Genomic DNA, 8867 nt, shown 5'->3' with positions numbered 1-8867 from the left:
AAAGCATAAAGTCAAACATGACAAACACCAGTGAAGGAAATTGCCTTCCCGGGTTTCCTCCGTGGCGTGAGCGATAAGCAGAGTTCTGTCCTTTCCTTCTAAGATTCCTAATTATTTAAAGTAACACTCAGGTATGCCATTCAGCGTGTTAGTACGAGCTCGGGAGCAGCTTGGGAGAACAAGGAAACACAGACTGCTTCAGGTTGTCTTCCCAAATCGACTCAAAGGTTTATTTGATACACAGCAGTTTATATAGATGAAAAAAGGTTCGTGTGTCAGCTTTCCCAGTTCAAACCGGTACAGACCAAATAAGGAAACGTCTTCCTGCCTTGTGAACAAAGAAGTATCCTGTGTGTAGTTTATCAGTTCAGCTACAATTTATGATCATCCCAGCAAAATACACTCCTAGACATAAAATACAGAGTTCTTTCATTAGTGAATTCTGAAACGAACCACCTAGCCTTTAACGAGCCTTTTCCAGGAGATAAGGAAAAGGGAGGATGGGAGTAAAGAAGTGGTCTCATCTCTGTGGTGTTTTCGACCTTGAGGTACCAGCCTGTAAGTCTCACATTAATTCTTGGGTCACAGAGAAAGAGAAAAACAACTAGTAGATCGGCCTTATTGAGTAACAGTTTTCCTGTATAAAACAATATCCTGTAAATGCTTACCGTGGTATCAAAATATCATAACAGTTCCCCTCTTTTATTATTTTTTAAAAATAATAACTCAAATAGAAAGGAAAAATCACAAATGTAATAACATAATATAAAGACAAATCATAAATGTGAAACAAATCATAAATGTAACTGGTCCTTTGAGGAAGCTTAATATCAAAAATTCCGAGAGCGTATACATGGTATCACACAACAGACAATAATCATCAAAAACATGCTGCAACGGTTACAAAGGCTACAATTAGTTCCTTCCATCTTCCAAACGTGTCCTGTAGCCACTTATGTAGCCACTGACCGTGACCTGTATTGGCAATTAGTTCTATCTGCAATGCTTCAAGTTTATTCATAGCTTGTGTGAATGAACCGTTAGGAGCGGTATTATTGGGAATGAAAGTACAGCATACATCAACGGTTACTAGACCACAGGTACCGGTCCAATTAACAGGTAAAGCTAATCTAAGAGTATTATTGCACATCCAATAAGCATGTGGGATTGGTCTGGTCAGGCGCGTGACCATGTGTGATTTAACTAACTCCCCCCAGTCAGTGTCATTTAATACACCGTCTGGGGGAACAATGATCGGGTCTCTGCTCGAACTTGAACTGTGTGTGTGTTCCTCCAGATATGATACAACTTCAGCCACAGAGACAGCTAGCCATGTCTCATTACAGCGTGCACCTGGGGAGTCAGAGAAGAATGTATAGTTATCCTTTGTATAATCTATGTGTGTGTCTGGGCCAGTTAACTTTAGTCTGCGCAGACATATCATACTAGTATTAAAATGGAGAGGGATCTGTCCTAAGGGCAGTGAGGGCTTTAACCTATTCTTAGGGCGTTTCATTGGGGCGCAGGTCCCTGCCGTGTCATTAGATAACTTCAATAATTCGCCTAATGGAGTCTCAGGGTTAGTTGGTGTGTGTGTGTGTCTAAGTAAGCAGTCGAGAGGGCTCAGAGTCAACTGTAAAGTGTCTTTAAAGAGAGCATTATTTCCGCTGATTTTCTCTAGTCCCTCAGTGAGGGGGAAACCGGATATGGGGTATCCTACTATTACCTGTTCTGGATTAGCCTTTGAATAGACATAACAGTTACTGTTTCCTAAATCACGAGCGGCTGTTCTGGCATTTTCATACCAGGCGTTAGCTCCTGTTCTAGAGGGCGCATAAAATGGTTTATTAGTGGCGTCTATGTTGCTATTTACTGATTTTAGGGAACGTGAGGAGTGCATTAAGTAGGTGTCTTGCAAAATGGAGCATGAGGTATCGTCAGCAAAATATGACCTGCAGAAATGTGAACATGGTTGCAGTTTACAATACAAAATAGCAAAGAGAAATCCTAAGGTTAATGCGATAGATATGATAAATAACCTAAATATATAAGACAATATATAAGAAAAACAGTTCTTCAGTTGTCTCCTGGCCTGGTCCCAGGTTCGAGAGACATTGAATAAGCGTCGTATGATGACAATGGGCATTTCATTTTCTCCATTATCAGGATGGAATGAGTCTGGCTTTATCAGGTTAGACATCATGTGGTACTTTTGGCTTTCTGTTCCTGCTGGATGTTTGAGTACCTTGTCGTTGTTCTTTCAGACGTTGTGTGTTAATCAGTGATTGTGTGTGTGTGTAAATTGGATCCTGGCGCTGGCTCGCCGGAGATGTCATCTACCCGTGTGTTTATTTGCTCTAGTTCCGGGCGCTGGCTCGCCGGAGATGTCGTCTGCTTGATCCGACGCCTGAGATGGTCCGATTGGGCTGGTCTTAACCCTGCTGGCATGAATCCACTGAGGTTGTCCGTCTGTGAGGATGCTGGTTCTTCGTCACTGCCAGTAAAGCCTGGGGGCTGGAAAACGCGGCCTCCCAGAGTGTCCTTGGTTTTAGTGGCTTCTCCAACATGCGTCTCCTTGTCTCCACTGGTGGAACTGTGGAGGGGAAAAGCTGAGAGAGACAAACTTTCTGATAGTTATTATTCAGTTTTTCTACCAGGTTGTGAACATCAGTGGACAATGCAATATACATCACCTTCTACTAGCGGTGCCCCTCTGGAAGCTGACCATGGTCTTGGAAATAGTCTTATTTCAAATGGAAATAATTTGGTTACTGCAGATTGAGTCATTCTAATCTCACACAGGACTTGAGTAAGTAATTTGACCCAGGTCATTAAAGTTTTAGCACATTTTTTAATTACTTCTCATGTGAATGAAGATCCTCTATCACTGTTAATTTGGTGAGGTATTCCGAATCTGGGTATTATTTCATTGCTCAACTTTTTGACAGACTACTTCTGCAGTTTCTTTTGAGGTTGGATAAGCTTCTACTCATTTACTAAATTGATCCACTATTACCAGTAAGTACTTGATGCTTCCTTGTGCTGGCATATGTGTAAAATCAATTTGTAATGTATGAAATGGAAAATCTGGTTGTGGTAAATGCTGATGTTTTGCTTTTGATTTTCCTACATTAGTTCGCGCACATGTTAGACAGGTTGCTAATATGCTTTTTACTGCATGTGATGTTTTCTCAATTACAAATCTTGATTTTATTGCCCCTATTACCCCTCTTTGTCCGACATGACTCACACAGTGAAAATGTCGGGCAAGGACTGGCAGCAGGGAATATGGGAGGGCAATCAAACCCTTAAGATTTAGTATAGGCCATCTCTGTCATCTAAGGTACAGTCATTATTCTATGCAGAGGCTTGCTCTTGTATAAATTTTAAATCAACATTTGTGTCTAAATAGTCTGGGAGTGTAACAAGTGGCAGCTGTAGGGGCACATATAATACTTCCTGCGGAGGTGGGAGCTGTGATGCAGCTGCAGCCTTGGCTGTCACGTCTGCTAGAGCATTACCTGTTGCTTCGTCTGTGTCAGCTGTACTGTGTCCTTTCGTTTTTACAACTGCAACGGCCGATGGCAGCTGTATAGCCTGAAAAAGTCTTTGAACAAAATCACAATTTAGCAATTTATTTTCCATCAGCAGATCTAAATCCTCTCTGTCTCCACAATGTGCCAAAGTCATGTACGACACCAAATGCATAGCGGCTGTCTGTGTAAATCGTCACATGCTTATCCAAATGTAGCTCACAGGCGCGTATTAAAGCCATGAGCTCTGCTTTTTGTGCTGAGTGAAATGGTAATGAGTGAGCCTCTAGTATGATGTCAGGCACTGTTACCACTGAATAGCCACAAAGAAATGAGTTGTCATTCGGCCTTGAACAGGACCCGTCCACATAAACCGTGGCTGAGTCTGAGATAGGTGTTTGCTCTAAATCTGGACATGGTGCTGTGGATTCCTGTATACGTGTCATGCAGTCATGAACATCAAGCCTGTCTGAGCCATCCTGTCGGTCAGAAGAACACAGAATAGTATCAATAAATGTCATGGCGAATCAGGTGTGCTGCTCGCTTTTATAGTGAGATTTGCATATGTTGTGTAGTTATGTTTGCTACAATGGTCGTGACCTGGTGATTGGTGTGTAGAATAGTGTCATGTGAGAGTGTGAGCTTCTCGCAGTCCCTTATCATGATAGAGCAAGCTGCTACTGCCCTCAGGCAGTCCGGCATTCCTGAACAATTCAGGCAGCACCTTTGAGTGGCGGAGGTCAGCACTCCCTGTAATGCATTGAAAGAGGCAGTCATTTCTGTGGACCACAGTATTCGAGGAGGCTTGTCTTTTTTTACAACAGTCACGCAGAATGTGGTCATGAAAAGAACAGTCTGGTATGCACTGTCTGCAATAGTTCACCATGCCCAGGAAGGACGACATTTCCTCCTGTGTAGTGGGACGAGGGACAGAGGTCACAGCTTTGACCCTGTCTGCAGTCATGGAACGTTTTCCGTGAGACAGTGTGAATCCCAAATATTGAACAGAAGTCTGACAGTACTGCATTTTCTTTGCTGATGCTTTGTGGCCAGTCTTTTGGAGGTGCTGGAGAAGCATGTGTGTAGCAGTTTGACATAGTTTTTCACTTTCAGCACAGAGGAGGAGGTCATCCACATGTGGATCAGGGTGCAGCCCTCAGGAGTGGAGCACCATTGAGAAAGCAGCAGAGCTGTCTATCATGCCTTGGGGCAAACGAGTTCAAGTGTACCGCTTATTTCTATGTGTGAATGCAAATAACGGCTGTGTGTCTTCATGAGAAAAAGGAGCGGAGCATAAATCCACCACGGTAAAATGTGTATGCAATGCATGTCAATATGCTGTGAACATCTGAAACGAGAGGTGGCAGAGGAATGTTGACTGCATTAATTTGCCTCAAGTCTTGTATGAAACGCCATACGCCAGGTTTGTTAGGCTTTGGCACAGGATTGACAGGAGTGTGGGCTTTATTACTCCTGTAGTCAATAAATCTCCTATCATGACATCTAGGGCTGCGGCTTTTTCCGTGGAAAGGGGACATTGCCTGACATATACTCGCTTTTTGTTTTTTTTTAGCTGTGCGTGATAAGGTATGCAGTCAATAAATCCTATATCATTCTCACTTTTTGACCATAATGTCATATTCTGGTATTCAGCTGGCAATGTAACTGCAGAAATAGTACAGTGGATAGGGTAGGTTAGATCTATGTGTCGACATATTTCGTAACCTATGTCTGAGTTATGTAACAAAATCACTGTTTGACCTTCACTTGTGTGAGCAGTTATCATGTTGTTGAACAGTGTGAGAGAAACAAAAGTGTGGCTCCCAGTCATGGGATTACCTGTTAGTGGCGTCTGTACACGTTTTTTTTTTTTTGGCACAGTGTGTGACATAGAGTACCGGACAAAAAGGATGTTGAGTTCATTCTCTGCTGAGGGTCCAGCTGACACAGAGGATGTTCCTTCTCCATCATGTCGGTACATAGGGCAGAGAAAACATAAGCTGTTATCAGTGTCAGCAAACATTTCACCCTTTATGTTAAATTAAATACACAAATTCATTTTTGCTTTGGGTGTCTGCGGCTGCTGGAAAACTGAGCTAAATTTGCACCTCTAGCTTGTCCAACAGTGCATAAAGCGTTTTATGAATACTAGGATAGATTCATCAGGCTTCTGTTTACACATAGTTACTGCATTTAAGTCAATTTTGTCTCTGGACATTGTTAGCAGGAATTTCTTTAGATTCTTAAAGAAATCGGCGACTTTGTCATTATTTACCCTCCTTTTGTCCATAGCGGTAACATTTGATGCATCACGTCGCGGCATTCTATCATACATTTTCTACAGGACTTTTTAAGCAGACTACTTTTCTTATCACAAATGATATTCAACATTTCTACTGACCTGTTTTCTGGCGATAATCGTTCGGGATAAGGCTCCGAAAAGAAATTAGAATGCATTGAACTTCTTAAGTTGTAAACAAAGTCAGTCACATAAGCACTCCCGCATGTTCTGGATACGTGATCATGGACGTCTTCACCGATTCGCGGACGTAGGTTACACGTAACCGGAAATGGGAGTTATACTGAGCCGTTATTTGAGACTTTATTTTGTATTTTATTAATTTTTGGTTTTACAGGTACTTTAGATTTTTTTATCGGACCTGTCTGTGGTCTTTGAATAATTCTGACCCATGTTCAGTGATTTCCAGAGGGGTTTACACGCTAGGAGGATTTATGTTAGTATTTTCGCTGCGGCACAGCTGAGGTCACTTTAAATTTATTGCTAGCAATTTTTTGTTTGTGTGAGCAACTCTCACTTAGCGAGCAACTTCTCGCTTAACGAGCAACTTCTCGTAAAACAACAGGCAACTTCCTGTGTCTTTCTGCTTTTAATTTACTGCTTTTAACCCTTGTATGGTAATCGGGTCTGTGAGACCCGTTTTCAGTTTTCTTTCGTTTTTTTTTTTTTTTTTTTAACAAAATTAAATTTAATTATTTACTAGCTTTCTGTGAGTGAGCAACTTCTCACTTCTTAACGTACGTTTCAAGATAACAGGCAACTCCCTGTGTCACTCTTTGGTGAGCAACTTCTCACTTAACGAGAAGTATTTAAGACAACAGGCAACTTTCTGTGTCACTTTTCTAAGTGAGCAACTTCTCACTTTTTAACGTACGTTTAATTAAACAATTAATTATTTTTTTTTTTTTTTTAAACAAAATTAAAATATTCAAGACAACAGGCAACTTCCTGTGTCCACCAACACCACACAAGGGTTAATTTACTTTATTCGGGGACTGAGGAAGTCGTCAGTGTATCTCTCTGGATCACTAAGTGAAACTTCGTCAGCATATCCCGTTTCTTTATGGATCAATCACTGAGAGAGGTATAATATGGTCTCTATATAAATATGAAAGACGCATATTTACCTTCTGTCAGGGATCCCACTTCTGACACCAAGATTGAAGGAAATTGCCTTCCCGGGTTTCCTCCGTGGCGTGAGCGATAAGCAGAGTTCTGTCCTTTCCTTCTAAGATTCCTAATTATTTAAAGTAACACTCAGGTATGCCATTCAGCGTGTTAGTACGAGCTCGGGAGCAGCTTGGGAGAACAAGGAAACACAGACTGCTTCAGGTTGTCTTCCCAAATCGACTCAAAGGTTTATTTGATACACAGCAGTTTATATAGATGAAAAAAGGTTCGTGTGTCAGCTTTCCCAGTTCAAACCGGTACAGACCAAATAAGGAAACGTCTTCCTGCCTTGTGAACAAAGAAGTATCCTGTGTGTAGTTTATCAGTTCAGCTACAATTTATGATCATCCCAGCAAAATACACTCCTAGACATAAAATACAGAGTTCTTTCATTAGTGAATTCTGAAACGAACCACCTAGCCTTTAACGAGCCTTTTCCAGGAGATAAGGAAAAGGGAGGATGGGAGTAAAGAAGTGGTCTCATCTCTGTGGTGTTTTCGACCTTGAGGTACCAGCCTGTAAGTCTCACATTAATTCTTGGGTCACAGAGAAAGAGAAAAACAACTAGTAGATCGGCCTTATTGAGTAACAGTTTTCCTGTATAAAACAATATCCTGTAAATGCTTACCGTGGTATCAAAATATCATAACAACCAGTATAGGCTTTTAAGGCCTACAAGTAAAAAACTACATTTTCCGCAAAAATGACGGTCAATTAAGGTAAATACAACCACGTCACTGTTATAAAAAAGACACACAGCTTATCATCTTATAGTTCTAAAATCGCTGTTGTTAATTCGTTTGCTAGATTAGCCGCTAGCATATGCACTGTGTTGGAGGCTTGTTTCTAGCTAGTTAGCGATGCTACACACCTGTTACTCTAATAGTTTGTATTATTGAAGGATTCAGCACTTCTTATGTTTTTTTTTTAATCCATTTTTAGACAGCGATGAGATCAGCTGCACACTCCACAGAGGCCCAGAGTTACTGTTAATATTAAAAATATATGCTGTCCTTTGAGATTTTAACATAAGACTGTGAGTGTAATGGATCTAAAACTGTTTAAATCTTCAGAGCCCTCTACAACCTGGTAACATGGAGACTTTAAAAACAGCAGCATGAGGTTTCAGTAGTGTAGTGTGATTTGTTCTTTTCATTTAATAATAATCTAGGGCTGCTCAATTAATCGAATTTTAATCACGATTACGATTTGGGCTTTCAACGATCATTAAAAATGACTGAGATGATTATTAGCCCCTCCCTCATGCTTTACTCTTGCGCTGCTCCGTGTGGCAAATCGAGCGCACCTCTCTGCATTTCGAACACGCGTCACAACAATTAAGAGGACCCGAGGGAAGCTCGGAAAGCTAAGCAGAAGTTATTTGGAGAGGAGAGTGACTGCCGTTGGTTGAAAAAAGAGGTAAAAAAAACCCAAAAAACTTCAGTGGTGTGGAAACATTATGGGTTCGCGGAGTCAGACGTGTATCAAGTAGACATAGTGTGTAAACTCTGCTACGGTGTCGTAGCTGCACCACAGAGCAACACTGCAAAGTTCACTAAACATAGATGTTTACATTTTTCATTTATTTCTTATATTGCAAACATTTGCACTGTTATCAGTATTTTTACACTATTTTATATTATTTTTTAAAGTCATTCAATACATTGTTATTGTTTTTACTTATAGGCCTTAAAAGCCTATACTGGTGTTTTTATAAGTCATGTTTGACTTTTCTGAATAGTTTCTGGGATGCTTAGAACTCGAATTGCACTGCTGGAAATAGTTTATTTTGATGCACATGCTGTTTTCTTTGCAAATTTGCATCATAGGATTGGTTTTCATTTTCCTGCAACATATAAAAATTG

General features: G+C 40.8%; 1 long non-coding RNA gene across 2 annotated transcripts; it reads right to left on the bottom strand.

The window, feature by feature from the left end:
- Positions 1 to 203: 203 nt before the first annotated feature.
- On the bottom strand, positions 204 to 7647 carry LOC145424184 (uncharacterized). 2 transcript variants are annotated; one of them, XR_013905160.1, is made up of 2 exons: positions 5935 to 7647; positions 204 to 5492 (listed from the first exon to the last, which is right to left on the bottom strand). It is a non-coding gene; the product is annotated as an uncharacterized LOC145424184 (long non-coding RNA). The 2 variants fall into 2 exon arrangements; XR_013905161.1 differs by having other exon boundaries at positions 204 to 2743.
- Positions 7648 to 8867: the final 1220 nt, after the last annotated feature.

This window comes from Astatotilapia calliptera, chromosome 23 (genome assembly GCF_964374335.1).
Source record: "Astatotilapia calliptera chromosome 23, fAstCal68.1, whole genome shotgun sequence".
NCBI classification, from domain to species: Eukaryota; Metazoa; Chordata; class Actinopteri; order Cichliformes; family Cichlidae; genus Astatotilapia; species Astatotilapia calliptera.
Note: the sequence above shows the minus strand (reverse complement) of the source record. Positions and strands in the feature narration are given on the sequence as shown.